Raw genomic sequence first — 14,616 nt, forward strand, 5'->3', positions numbered from 1 at the left:
TCCCTGCTGCCTCCTTGCAAACATAAAAAAATCCAAAAACCCCTCTTAAAGAACGTTTACTATAACCTCAAAACAAGACCCATCCCGAGACCAGGGAAGATACACACGCACATCTAACATCTGGTGGGCGTCGGTGACTGACGCCACGGCTTCCTTGTGGCCTGTGAAGCGGGAGGCCTGGCAGGGTGACTCAGGCTGGGGTCTGAATAGGGGTCTTCCAAGCAACTAGGCAACCAGGATGCACACACCAAAACCCAAGTCCCCGCACTCAGGTACCTGCCAGAAAGGCTGCGTGGCCATCACACCAGTTGTGAACGAAGACCGATCTGTGTCCTGTGGCCCTCACAACGTCCGTACATGCCTGGGCCCAGCACAGCCCTGCACTGCACCCTGCTCGCTGCCTCCAGTGGGGCTCTCTCCTGCCAAGGGGGTTGGCCCTGAAGTCTGTTGGGATTTCCAAAGCTCTCTAAAATCGTGCTTCCTTCTGCTTGTTCAGAAGGCCTAAAGCCCTGAAGACACCAGTGAGAATTGACCTAGCCTCTTAAGGCAGCTCAAACACCTAAACACAGGAACACTGGACCTCTCTGCCCTGGAGAGCTGCCAAAACCCACTGGGCTAAGCAGAAGGCACAGACCTCACATCCACAAGCCAGTGGCGCTCACCTTTGCATTCCAGGAGCCGCCCATGTGAGTCCTGCCAAGGCTTCCAAGTCCCACTTGATTGTTTTCATCGTATCTCTATAACATCAGTGACATTATATCTCATGGTATCTATGACATCGTCTCTACTTTTATGACCACATATGCTCCCTGACTTACCATGGGATGAAACTGTTCCAAACTGTTCGTACTTGTATTCAATTCTAGGCATTTGGAATAGACCTAATGGGGGATTAAACCTCTCCTCCAACCCGTTGCTTATTCTTAGAGGATGAAGGATTTTGCATAACACAAGTCAGCATATAAAAGATCTTGTATAGAAACATACTTTCAAGTGGTCCTCATTATACTGATTCAATATACAAAGTACCCAACATACAGCACAATGTCTACTAGAAGAATGATTAATTTGTTCCCCTAAAAATCCTAATATCTACACAGAAAAAATACCCTATACACATTTTATCATTCTTTACCATATAGTCATACAAACAAAGGAGTATCACAAAAGCAAAAGAACACATTTGGTTTGATTCGCAGTTCTAAATTTAATATAAAATTGCTAAAACCACTAAGACAAACATAACTATGAAATATTTAACGATGTTCACCTAAATTCAAGTCACCATTCAACCACCAATACCTCTGCTCTCCTACAGGAACTTTCCAAAAGTAAATTCTGGAATTAACAGGACACATTTTTCTGATGATAGAAATTAGGAAGAAATTGGTTGAAGGCTGTTCCTTGGCTGTCAAACATTTTCTCGATAATATTTTGTAAAATAAAAGCATCAAACAGATCTTTACATTAACTTACAATCTATCAAGTAATACTGGAGCAAGCTTTAAATAACAGCCACGTTCTGTCAGGGCTGACTAACATTAAGTCAGCCTTAGTCTCATGTCTTGCAGCATCCAGTTTGTCTTCTCAAAACCACTTAAGATTTCATAATTAACTCAATTAAACTATGTAAGTAATCTCCTTGATCTTTGACATGAAGGAGTGATTTTCCCCCAAAATAGTACCTCTTTCCTTGACATGATTTAATCTGTGGTTAGAGTATTTAACAGGATTTTTTTCCTTCTTAGAAAATCAAATATACACCTTTCCAAGATGAAAAACACTGATAATGCTATAGCTTAACCAGGTCAAAAGCCTTTTTTTTTTTTTAAGTTAAAAAAAGAACCTAACTGCATCTTTGGACCTTGTGTGAAGCAGTGTCCAGGGTCACTGGGACCCCTGCTTGGTCAGTGCAGTCATGTACCAGTTAAAGACAGAAACCCAAGCGTTCAAAGCCCCTTCCCAGCGGTTCATCCTAGTGGAAGCCATGGGCACAAAGGACTGTGGCATTCCACGGAGGGCATGGAGGATAGTCTGCTTGAGAACATCAAAGTGGCTCACGTCCCCCGAGTATAAAGCCAGTGACTGCTCCCGGCTTCAATGCAGCACCATCCACAGCAGCCAAAGTCCGAAATCACCTGAGTGCCCGTCAACAGGGGATGAAGGGAACGTGGCCCGAACATACACAGGAGCAATACTCCACCACACAGCGGAGAGCCCTGTCATCCGTGACAGCATGGATGGAGCTGGAGGACATGACGTTAAGCAAACAGGCCAAGCAAAGAAACGGCGCATGTTCTCACTCATAAGCAGGAGCTGAGAGCAGATCTCATGGAGGCCAAGAGTAGGTGGCCAACAGGGCCCAGCAGAGCCCACTCATAAGCGAGATGGGCAGAGGCTGGTAACGGGCACAAACAGCCTAATGGGAGCACAAGACCTACTATTGATAAAGCAGAGGGTGGCAGTAGGTCATCTACTGTGTATTTCAAAACAGCTAGGAGAGAATAACTTGAACATTACCAGCACAAGGAAAAGAAAATATTTCAAGTGAAAGACATCCCAAGTACCCAGATTTGATCAATATAGGGATGAATCAAGATATCATATGCACTCTGAAAATATGTACATATATTATGTATCAACAAAAACAAAAATCAGTGACAGAACCACTTGGGAAGCACGTGCAGAAGAATGGGAAACCTGACATGGTGTGGCTCTGTGTCCCCACCCAAATCTCATGCTGAACTGTAACTCTGTGTTGGAGGTGGGCCCTGGTGGGAGGTGATCGACTCATGGGGGTGGTTTCTAATGTTTTAGCACAATCCTCCACGTGCTGTCCTCATGATAGTTCTCTTGAGATCTGGTTGTTTGGAGGTGCATGGCACCTTCCCCTTCACTCTCTCCCCTTCCAGCCATGTGAAGACATACCTGCCTCCCCTTCACCTTCCACCCTGATTATCAGTTTCCCCAGATGTAGAAGCCTGTACAGCCCACAGAACTGTATGCCAATTGAACCTTTTTTTCCTTATTACCCAGCCTCAAGTAGCTCTTTATAGCAGTGAAAGAACAGTACAGTCCTCAGGACTAACAACGTTTTTCTTCTACCCAGCAGCCAACAATGTCCCACACCCTAGCTGGTTTTCCGAAGCCTTTTCCAGAATGCTGAGGCTGTTTTGGGGATACTAACTTTCCCCATCTCTGGCAAACCAGATGGGGCATCCTATTTGCCTCTTACCACCTTTCTCAGAGAGACCTCACCTCTGAAACAGCCTCTGCCAGGAGCCTCCTTCAGCAGCAGCAAAGCTGAGTATTCCTTGCACTTCCCTTCTTCTGAATAAACATTCTAAGCTTGTTTTTCCATCTTCCTAGCTCATTGAAAAACATCTCTTATGCTTTTTTTATACTTTAAGTTCTAGGGTACATGTGCATAACGTGCACGTTTGTTACATATGTATACTTGTGCCATGTTGCTGTGCTGCACCCATCAACTCGTCATTTACATCAGGTATAAATCCTATGCAATCCCTCCCCCCTCCCCATAATAGGCCCCAGTGTGTGATGTCCCCCTTCCCGAGTCCAAGTGATCTCATTGTTCAGTTCCCACCTATGAGTGAGAACATGCAGTGTTTGGTTTTCTGTTCTTGTGATAGTTTGCTAAGAATGATGGTTTCCAGCTGCATCCATGTCCCTACAAAGGACACAAACTCATCCTTTTTTATGGCTGCATAGTATTCCATGGTGTAGATGTGCCACATTTTCTTAATCCAGTCTGTCACTGATGGACATTTGGGTTGATTCCAAGTCTTTGCTATTGTGAATAGTGCCGCAATAAACATACATGTGCATGTGTCTTTATAGCAGCGTGATTTATAATCCTTTGGGTATATCCCCAGTAATGGGATGGCTGGGTCATATGGTACATCTAGTTCTAGATCCTTGAGGAATCGCCATACTGTTTTCCATAATCATTGAACTAGTTTACAATCCCACCAACAGTGTAAAAGTGTTCCTATTTCTCCACATCCTCTCCAGCACCTGTTGTTTCCTGACCTTTTAATGATTGCCATTCTAACTGGTGTGAGATAGTATCTCATTGTGGTTTTCATTTGCACTCTTATGCTTTCTATTTTCCTAAGACACATACACAGAAAAGAGGCGTGAGTGTAGGGGCTCTTGTTTTCCCAGATCTGAGCCTGGCCCTCAAACACTGGCCGAATTCATACTAACATGATATCCAGAGGCAGAAACGCAAATATCCCCACCACTTCAAATACCCTAAGGATCTAACAGGCCGAGCGGCCCATGTAACTATGGTTTGTGCTGGACCATTCCACTGGTGTCCAAATCCAAGTGAGCTCTTTAATTTTGGGACTTTTCAGACAGCTGTTTTGTTTTTTGTGTGTTTTGTTTTTATTAAAGGGATCTATTACAGTTATAATCAAGAATATCTCAGGCCGAGTGTGGTGGCTCATGCCTGTAATCCCAGCACTTTGGGAGGCCAAGATGAGTGAATCACCTGAGGTCAGGAGTTCAAGACCAGCCTAACATGTTGAAACCCCATCTTTACTAATACAAAAATGAACCAGCCATGGTGGCAGGCACTTACAATCCCACCTACTCAGGAGGCTGACGCAGGAGAATGGCATGAACCAGGAAGTGAGGCTGCAGTGGGCCAAGATCACACCACTGCATTCCAGCCTGGGCAACACAGCAAGACTCTCAAAAAAAGGAAAAATAAACCAACACGCCCACTTAGTTCTTCACCAATGTCAGATACATCGGTTAAAATAAAAATATGAAAGCATATTTTTACATTTCAGTGTTGAATTTAACCGTATCTTTTAAGAAGATATGAAGATAGAAGTTCCCCAAGGATCAGGGGAGAAAAAAGTACAGTTAAAAAAATTTTAAAACCTCAGGAGAAAAACAAGTATGTGGTAAGACCTTAAGGCAAAACTTTTTCTTTGCACTTTGATTTCAAAAGAACAGAGATGCCCAAAATATGAACTCTCCCATCTGCATTTTATATTCCTCTACATCCTTTGAAAGGCTGGAGATGAGATTCCAGGTTCCAAAGTGCCTGGCCATGGTTCACATCAGGCGGCATCTTTCACAGCCGTTTACTCCCCTGACTGTGTCTAGAGATCTCTGTGGCCCAATTTACACAAAAATGTCCTAATTTACACACGTTCATTACTTTGAACAAAGTCTCAAGAAATGAGGCAAATATTGACACTCCACAGACGCAAGTATTCTCTTCCAAAAAGTGTCAGGTTCCCATGAGCCAGGGAGCTTGGTTACAGAAAGCACTGGCTGACCTGCTGGTTTAATGTGAAATGCATTTAAAATGTTAAGTGATCAGGCCCCCCTCCAAGTGGGTGTGCATTGTGCTGGCTGCAGTAGTGATGCACACTGACCACGTTCTTTCCTTTGGTTTTACTTCAAGCAGAGCACCCCACACCCAGGAAGAGGCCATAGGACGGCATCGAGGTCTAGGACAGTTCTCAGGAGAGCTGCAGGCTGACTGCCTTGTCCGCAAATAGTCTCTCATTTCAGAGGAAATCACTGAAGAGAGTTCATGACATGTGAATTTTAAAAATTCATTTTTCTAATTTCATCCCATTAGAACTTTTGAAGAACAGATGTGCACCTGCTCCAAGTCAATGAGAGGACACTCGGACAGTCCCTCATAGGTCCTCGGCCTCCACCTCCCACCTAGAAAACATCAGCTCAAGCCGATCACAGCACAGTGCGATTTTCTATAAATAACGTGCACGCCTGCCTCTGAGCCGAGATGTGAATGTCTGGAATGTGCCTGCCAGGCCCAGGAGGAACTGCAGCATCTGTGGGGACACAAGCCCCTAAGGAATCCGATTTGGAGGGAACTCAAGGCAACTAAAACTAGTTCCACAGGTTTTTCTTGGCAAGGCTTGACCAGGCAAACTTATTACTGTTGCTAATTCATGGTAATTGGGATGGGGACTTAACAGTAAGTAATTAGAGCAATTACAGAACTTGCTACTCAATTACAATGGCAGAGATTCCTGAGAATGGAAGAACTGTTGCCCAGGAATAGAGTTCAACAGGTACTCCCCACGCCCCAGGAAACATGGCATTTCCACGCACCCCTGCTTTGGTCCCGCAGCCACAACCCTCCTGACCTCGGCCATCTGATGGCATCACTCCCCACAGCTGGACACACCTGACCGCTTGTCACCCTCCCATCTGCCCTGCCTTCCTCCAGCCCGGGATATTCAGGGATGCCCACATACAGGACCAGGAAACCAGGGTTATCCTAAACCAGTGCCAGCATTCAAAGTCCTCCACGGAGGACAATCACCAACGGTCAATACTCCCAGAACCTTCCACCTCAAAACGGGAACACATCTGGATTCAAGCTGACAACGCTACATTCTCTTTGCCATGTACACACGGAGGCATGTCAGGTTCCACCTAAAGGTATCAAGTTCCACACTGGTCAGGAGCCCAAGCCTAGTCACTCTGCATGATCTCACTTCACCATCCACAGAGAAGCCTGCAGTTTTCCTCTGGTGCACGGTGTGGATGGTGGATGCATTTCCCATGAAGACTCGGAGACAGGAGCCTGGCTAAAGAGGCCAGTCACTCCAGCCCCTGCAAGGCACGGACCTGCCCCTCTAGTGTCTGCACACAGTACCACAAGTCTAGCAGTGCTGGCTCTGTGGTGGGACCCATCTGGGCCTGCAAAGGACCTGGGGCACAGGAACCGTGCAGCCTGGCTGCAGCCAGATGCCTAAGGGATCCCCACAAGGGTCTCCAGCTGAGGTGCCCTCACCACAGGCAGAGCCATGCAAGAGAACTGCCTGCTGAACTGGAAACGTCCCAAACTGCTCAGCCAACTCAAAGGCAACAGCCACCTACAGCTGCTCAGGCCCAAAACGTGGTCACTGGGCCTGAAGGGCTGAATCTGGAATTTAATCTGTGAAGTTCTTTTCCAGTGTGTTTGGCTAGGTAATCAAATCTTTCTTCTAATTTAAAGGAGCCTCTGGCTATGGGCTCCCTTGTCGGGCATCACAGCTCCAGGGAGTAAGAATGGGAAGGAGAGGCCCAGAGCCTCTCCCATGGCATCACAGCTGCCTCAGCCAACAGGCAAAAGACAATGATGCCCACCTGGACAGGCCACCGGATGTGATGATGCATCCCAAGCCCTAGTCCCACAGCAGCCAGAGACCACCCGCTGCTTATCCCGGGTGAAAGAGGCAGAGCTGCCCGAGCCCTCAAAAGCAGGAAGAATAGAGGCGGCAATTCCCGTGATTTTCACGACCCACATGACACTCCTCGGAGACAGACACAAGCTTCGCTGTGAAAGTGCAGAGGACGGTGCTGTCCCTAGGCGGGCTGCTTCTTCCAACGATCGGGGAAGAAAGCAGATCCATTTCCTTGTGGGAGGATCATTTGTACCGTGATTAGAAGACAGGTGGCTGATGTTATCAAATCACCAAGCACCACATGGCTGCTTCTCCAAAGAGGGCCTGGAAACTTGCAGCCACCCGCGTAGGGGCCACAGTGTTTACAATGGAGACACGGGTGATTGAAGTCTGGCTTCCTCAGGGAAGCTAAATTTGAACCTTCACCACTGAGGGATCGGTCATTTACAGTCACTCATCCTCAATGCAGAAGAGGGCTCAAGACACTGCACCAGACTTCAACACTCAGGGTTAGGGTCAGGGTCAAATTCACAAGTTTTACAAAATGTATTTACTTGGGATGCCAAGAGATGTAGCTTCACACACGACCCCCCCACACACACCCCGCCAGGGTTTGCTGAGCCCCTTCACCAGTGGATCTCACCAACAGATGACACATCCACGCCTCATCCATGGAAGCACAGAAAACCACTTGGAAGACAGCCACTCCCACCAAGCTTCCTGGCTTTGGTGTTTAAATTCTGCATCTCATACGTGAGATTACACTCCTCTGAACAGACATTGCGACTGTCATTTCACCCAAAAGTGCTTTAGGAAATGACATGCGGCCCAGACACCAGAGGCCGCCGGCCACCTTACTCTAGCCTAATTCCTTTGTGCCTGTATGGAGGCTTCACAGATACAGCCTGGTCACTAATGACCGTGTAAGCAGCTCAGGGCATAGATGAACTCAGTGCTGAATTTTTCCATTTATCGCCCCTTTGTTTTATCCAGAAGACAGCTGAGAAAGGCTGGGGCAGATCATCTCCTCCAGTGTAATGACTCCACCCACTTCTCTTCACCCCAGGTCACCCCTCACATACATGCTTTTGAGAAACCAAAGCAATTCTGTTCTCTTCACTCTGGGTTCCAAGTACTAAATTCCTCCGTTTTCTCAATTAGATTATCAAGCAGCCGTTTGTGATCTGGACTGCAATCTGATACAAAATTTAAAGCTAATTGAGGTTGCGGTAATAGCTCCTATTTACATTACAGACAAGGCATGAATGATAACTTTAATCTGTTTGTTCATAGGATCAATTTTGTAAATAAACTATTCAAGCAATGATTGTCTTCAGATTCAAATTTGCTCATAAAAGATTTTCCAGTAGGAATTTTTAAATCCATGGTCTGTATTCCCTGAGCCCGTCTCTGCACCTTCCCCCGGGTGCACAGCAGGACTTCCCAGGGCATCCCATCAGTAGGCCCACTGAGGAGAACAAGCCCGCAGCCCCCAGCCCAGGAATCAAGTCCGAGCCCCAGCAGCCCCTCGTCCTGCCGGGGCTTCCTCACCAGCACAGCACCCAGAGGTCTTCCAGGTTTAATGCCACGTGTGCGTGGAAAGTAGAGTGCTGGAAGGACCACAGTGAACATTCTACAAATGCAAATTCCCTCCTGGAACAGCCCAGCAACCTTCTGTACTTTCCTCAAAGTACCCATGTCAGGCAGGCGTAGAGAGTCTAATGGTGTGCCTAGGAATCAGCATTTAACACAATTCTGAATAATAAAAGTTTGAGAGGCTGGTGAGAGGCTGCCATGGCCTCCACTCATTTGCAGGCTCTGAAGAGACAGATTTAAGTAACAGGCCACACAGGACAGCACAAAGATGGGGAGGTGGAGGGCAAATTCCATGGACCACCAACCACCCCGCCATCCCCACTGAGACTCCGTGATTTAGGGAGAGGCAAATCCAGAGAGAAAAGATGCCCCCACCACGCGAGGGACTGAGATTTCACCTAAAGCCCGAAGCATGTGGCTGAGGGCCAGGGTTGGGCAAGCTGGGAGCTCAGAATGGTGTTCACAGGCCCAGGTGTCCCCCACACCCAGACTCTGCGCAGACCTCCCAAGCACTGCCTGTGTCTCCTGCCTCCCTTCTACTGTGTTGGTTTCTCAGCCGCCCCCTGAAATGCATGACCTCCTTCCCCCCTCCACCACAGCCCCCTCTCAAGATTGGTGGACTGAAAAGAGCAGGGGGGGTAAGAGTTGGGCTCTGGGGGCAACGTCCTGAGACATTAGTTCTAACCCACCCAGCTGTGATGTGAGCCTGTGAGATTTCTCAAATGTGAGATGGGAAGGTAACTGAACGCACATCCCAGGGCTGCTGTGGAGACAGATCACATATAGCCACACCTCGGCGTCCAGTACACGTGAGATACCAGCCATGTTGCCCCTGATGGGAATCCCTTTATGTCCCCTTTGCTACCAGAGCCAAGTCCCAGCAGTAGCTGTGGAGGGTGCGTCCTCTATTCCCACTCCACTCACCTCCCATCACTCCACGCAGTGACCTGCCACGCAGTGGCCACCAGCAAACCTGGCCCCACTGGATAACTGACCACCCCTCTCCCACTTTGGGGCGTCTTCCACTGGCAGTTCCGAAGCAGGCTGAGAAACCGCCCTCAAGGGCACTCACCTGTTCCTTATTGCACGTAATGACCTGCCACGCAGGACCACCAGCAAACCTGGCTCCACCATCCAGGCTCCGGGGGAGTAACTGACTCCCCCACCCCGGGCGTCTTCCACTTGCAGTTGCGAAGAGGGCTGAGAAACCGCCCTCAAGGGCGCTCACCTGTTCCTTATTGCACGTAATGACCTGCCACGCAAGGCCACCTGCAAACCCGGCTCCACGGTCCAGGTTCTGGTGGGTAACTGCACCCCTCCCCCGCTTCCTCCTGCAGTGTCTGGGAGGCTCAGAAACTGCCCTCCAAGGACACTCATCTGTTCCTTATTGCACTAATACCTCGTTTACAGAAATCCACTTTGACTTCCAGCACTGCAGGTGTGACAATTTAGGAATCCTGCTTGCTTGCAAGCTCCAAGAGCTTGAGGTCACGTCCACCTCACCAGAATCCCAGAGACCCAGCACTGTCCCATTCTGTTTAAAATCCCAAAATACTCTTTTAAAATGCTACTGGCATTTGGTTTGTGCATAAAATGCTAAAAACCTTCAAGTGAAACATATCTCCAACAGTTTGACTCAATCAGAACATGTGAGTTACATATTTGCCAAGTTGTAAAGCCTCATGAATTTGTAACATTTTATGGTCAAATGGTTCATTAATTATGAGACTAACAGATTTTTTTTCAGCATTAGATGACCAAAGGAAAACTGGGTTCTGACTGGCTTGCGGGCCTGTAGAGGCAGACATATCTGCTGACATACCCGAGCTCCTTCCCACTGACGTGGCCTCATCCCAGGCCCCTCACACAGATGCCAGCATGCACCTGGAGGAGCAAGCTGAGCTGCCCACATTCTCAAATGCACAGCTGTTGCTCACACTGCAGATGGAGCTCAAGGCACGAGCAAGCCACCACACTAAAAATACCACGCAGCATCCACGCCAGGTGACGGTGGTTTTCACTCCATCCCAAAACCCCATGTGAGAGTTTACAGCCATGACTACTAAATGGATTTTTAGATACTCAAGACATACTGTGTTTGCTTTTATGCAACAAAGTTAAGACTATCCCTCAGATATAGGCTCTGAAACTGTGGAATAATTATTTGGGAAGAGAGCCTCTGCCAGATCAGGATAAGCACTTGGGACAACACCCTGTGCCCTCGGTCCACACAAACCCATCCAGACCAGAGGCCTCCCGCACTGCCCTGTAATTTCTGTGGATTTCTATAAAGGAGGTATTAGTGCAATAAGGAACAGATGAGTGCCCTTGGAGGGCAGTTTCTGAGCCTCCCAGCCACATGGCCACGTTCAGGCTGAAGCCACACCACCTCCAGAAACACTGTCCCTCGCCAAGGTGTGCCTGGCTTCTCCCTTTTTCCAGAACTTAACAGAACCTCAAAGGACAGGTCTGTGTAGAAAAACACAAACTACTTGCCATTCCTCTTCCCAGTTCAGGCCGTAGGAAGCTCATTTCAGCCCTCACCATGTTCTGTGGCTTGGTTCCCATAAGAAATAAAGTCAGAATTCTAGTCCCTGTCTCCCCGGTGGTGTGGCAGGCATACATACCTTCAGTTACATGAGGAAAGGCGTAGCGAGCTCCCTTCCTTCAGTAAAACTGCACGGTTCCCAGAACACTGATGCCCACTCTGTGAACAGCTGGACAGAGCACATTTCAATGCGTGCACCTTCATGGACTAGTTTTCTATTTCTCCACTAAATCGCCCTAAACACTTATTTTCTCACATTTCTGGAAGCTGGAGTCCAAAACAGGTCCCAACAGCTAACGTTGAGGTGTCGGCAGGGCTGGCTCTGGGGAAGCGACTGTCTCCTTGCCTCCCACAGCCTCTAGAGGCTTCCACATCCCCTGGTCCATATGGCATCCACTGTCTTCAGGACCCACAGCGGCCCTGACGGCCCCTCAACAGGAAGACACAGAATGTCAGGAGCCTGAGCTCCAGTGCTAAGGCCAAGCCTCCCCCACCCTCCCAGCTCCTCACGTACTCACGTACGAGCTAATATAGATTCCACTTCAACTAGTGACACCTGTGTAAGGGGTAAGTGCCCAGCTGTGAACTGGTTACCCTCGCCCACACAGACCCCGGGAGTAAACTCACAGGCCATGGACCACTCCACAAGCAATGAGTGACCACCTGCTCGGGGACCTCCATGGCTCAGCAGAGCCCTCCGGTGCCTCCACGTGGACTCAAGGGACCGGCAGCCGGGGTCTGCTGCACCAGAGGGCCCTGGATAAAAAAGACAGCTCCCATGTCAGGAGGCACCCGCCTGCGGTTGGGTTCCCGGGACTTTAAGTAGCCCAGGTGGACAAGCCGTGCCACGTGCAACTCCATCACCAGAATAACGGCTGCACATGGCGAGTGCACGGGTGGCCACCCCTCAGCCCAGCTGGCCGCGCTAAGCACATCACTGCCGTGATGCCCAATCAGACTCAGCTGCTGGCACAGTCCAGGCATCGGGCCCCAAGAACATTCTAGATCACAATTCACAGTAGTGATTGTGATCAGGGCCACATGTGGCTGAATGTATTTACAGGAGGACACCACAGCCGATCTGGCTGGACTGAGAGCATTTCCCACTGTACATTCTTACAACACCATTTTATTTGCACTTTATTAAACTTTTATGGCTTTTTTTCTGCCTATCTACTTTATGGGAGTGTTTCTTGTTCTTATGACTGCAGTGATACTTCAAGCTACAACTATCAATGTGTAAAATTAGTTTGGAAGGTGCCTTATCATTAAACATTTCACAAGCAAGCAGTCAGAGGCACCCAACCCAGAGGCCTGTTTTCTTCTCTGAGCCAAACCTACGTTGGATTCAAAGAAAACGGCACACGGAGAGGGGCTGGATCTCCAGCGCCCGTTCCTAGGGGGCCTCCTGGGGAGCAGATATGGAGGGAAAAGCCCTGGGCTACGGCACCGTCTTACTAAAGAAAAGTCCATTTGGGTAAATGGAAGCAACAGACCTAAGAGATTAAGTAAACCATGAAAAGAAACCACTAACCACAGCTTCTCCAAAACAGAACTAAACTCCCTTTAGTTTGAATTGGAAAAGCAGAAGTGATGATCAGGATACAAAAAAAAAAAAAAAAAAAAAAAACCCAAAGTATCTGAACACAGGAGAATAAACAAGGGCCACTCTCTCTTCCTGTGTCAGTGGGAGCCTCGCATCTAAGCTGGATTTAGAAGGTTGCTACTTTGGATGGAAAGTTATCCCCCAACCTTAGTTTGTAAGCAAATGGAGCAGAACACTTCAATTATTTCAAGGTTTAGCAGTAAAGCTCTGCAACTCTCACAACCATTTTAATTGGTGTGAATTTTAAAGTGACTCAATCTGTTGGCTAGAGTATCTAACGGCTTAACCACGGGGTCGTGTTGGAAAATTATTCCAATTGCTTTTGTTTTTCCTACTGAAGATGCATTTGAACGTTCTTGTAGTTTGCAGTTGACCGGTTCTGATGTTTGGTCCTGAGGAGGCCCAAGTACCTGGAGAGGAAGAATCTGAAACCTCAAGACACTCGAGTGCTGTCTGGGGAGATAGAGACCTCAACCCAAGGGCCATTGACGGACTCAGCATGGGCGCACATCGCCCGAGGCAACAGGCCACGTATTTGCCGCTTATAAAACAACATAAGCACACACCCCCAGGTGTGCACACACGCTCTGTACATGCTCACGTCTGTCCATGCCAACACCAACACACAACCCTGAGATATGCACACATGCTCTGTACACATCTGTCCCCGCCAACACCAGCACACACCCCCAGGGGTGCACACACGCTCTGTACATGCTCACGTCTGTCCATGCCAACACCAACACACAACCCTGAGGTATGCACACATGCTCTGTAAACATCTGTCCCCGCCAACACCAGCACACACCCCCGGGGTGCACACACGCTCTGTACATGCTCACGTCTGTCCATGCCAACAACAGCACACACCCCCAGGTGTGCACACACGCTCTGTACACACTCACATCTGTCCTGTCTGTCCATGCCAACAACAGCACACACCCCCGAGGTGTGCACACAAGCTCTGTACACATCTATCCCTGCCAATGCCAGCACACATTCTGTATGCACTCACATCTGTCCCTGCCAATGCCAGCATACACCCCCAAGGTGTGCATACACGCTCTGTACACGCTCACATCCCTCCCAGCCAATATGAGCACACCCCCCCCAGGGTGCACACACGCTCTGCACATACTCATGTCTGTCCCTGCAGCCTGAGTCAAACAGTCACAGAGAGACAGAGGAGGAGGAGGAAGGACGCGATGGGCACTGAGGTCCTGGGCCGGTTCCCCTCCCGACCTTGGGATAGACCCCTAATGTGATCCTGCCATCACTCACCCTTCCGCCTCCATCCTCCATCCTCCCACATGGATGAGGAGGACGCCCACTGCACAGAGCTGTGATGAGTATAAACAGATGGCATGAGTTCACGCCAAGGTGGTGAGCACCGGGCCTACGGAGTGCTTCTTTCTGCTGTGGCTGACATCATCAAACAAGAGGCTGATACAGCTTCCAGAGAGAAAGTCACTCCCTGAGAAACTGAAACATGTGACCTAGGAGCCTGTGAAGGTCTAAGAACAAACCAACAAACCAAACAACTTTGTTTTTCAAACACCATAGCCTGTTTTTTCTTTTTTTTAATGCTCTACCTTGGGTATCATTTAGTTTAATTTCAAAGTAAGTCCAATAAATACATAAAATCATAGGACTGAGCATGGAGCATTGTTTCACTTCAT

The sequence above is a fragment of the Macaca mulatta genome, chromosome 11 (assembly GCF_049350105.2).
Source record: "Macaca mulatta isolate MMU2019108-1 chromosome 11, T2T-MMU8v2.0, whole genome shotgun sequence".
NCBI classification, from domain to species: domain Eukaryota; kingdom Metazoa; phylum Chordata; class Mammalia; order Primates; family Cercopithecidae; genus Macaca; species Macaca mulatta.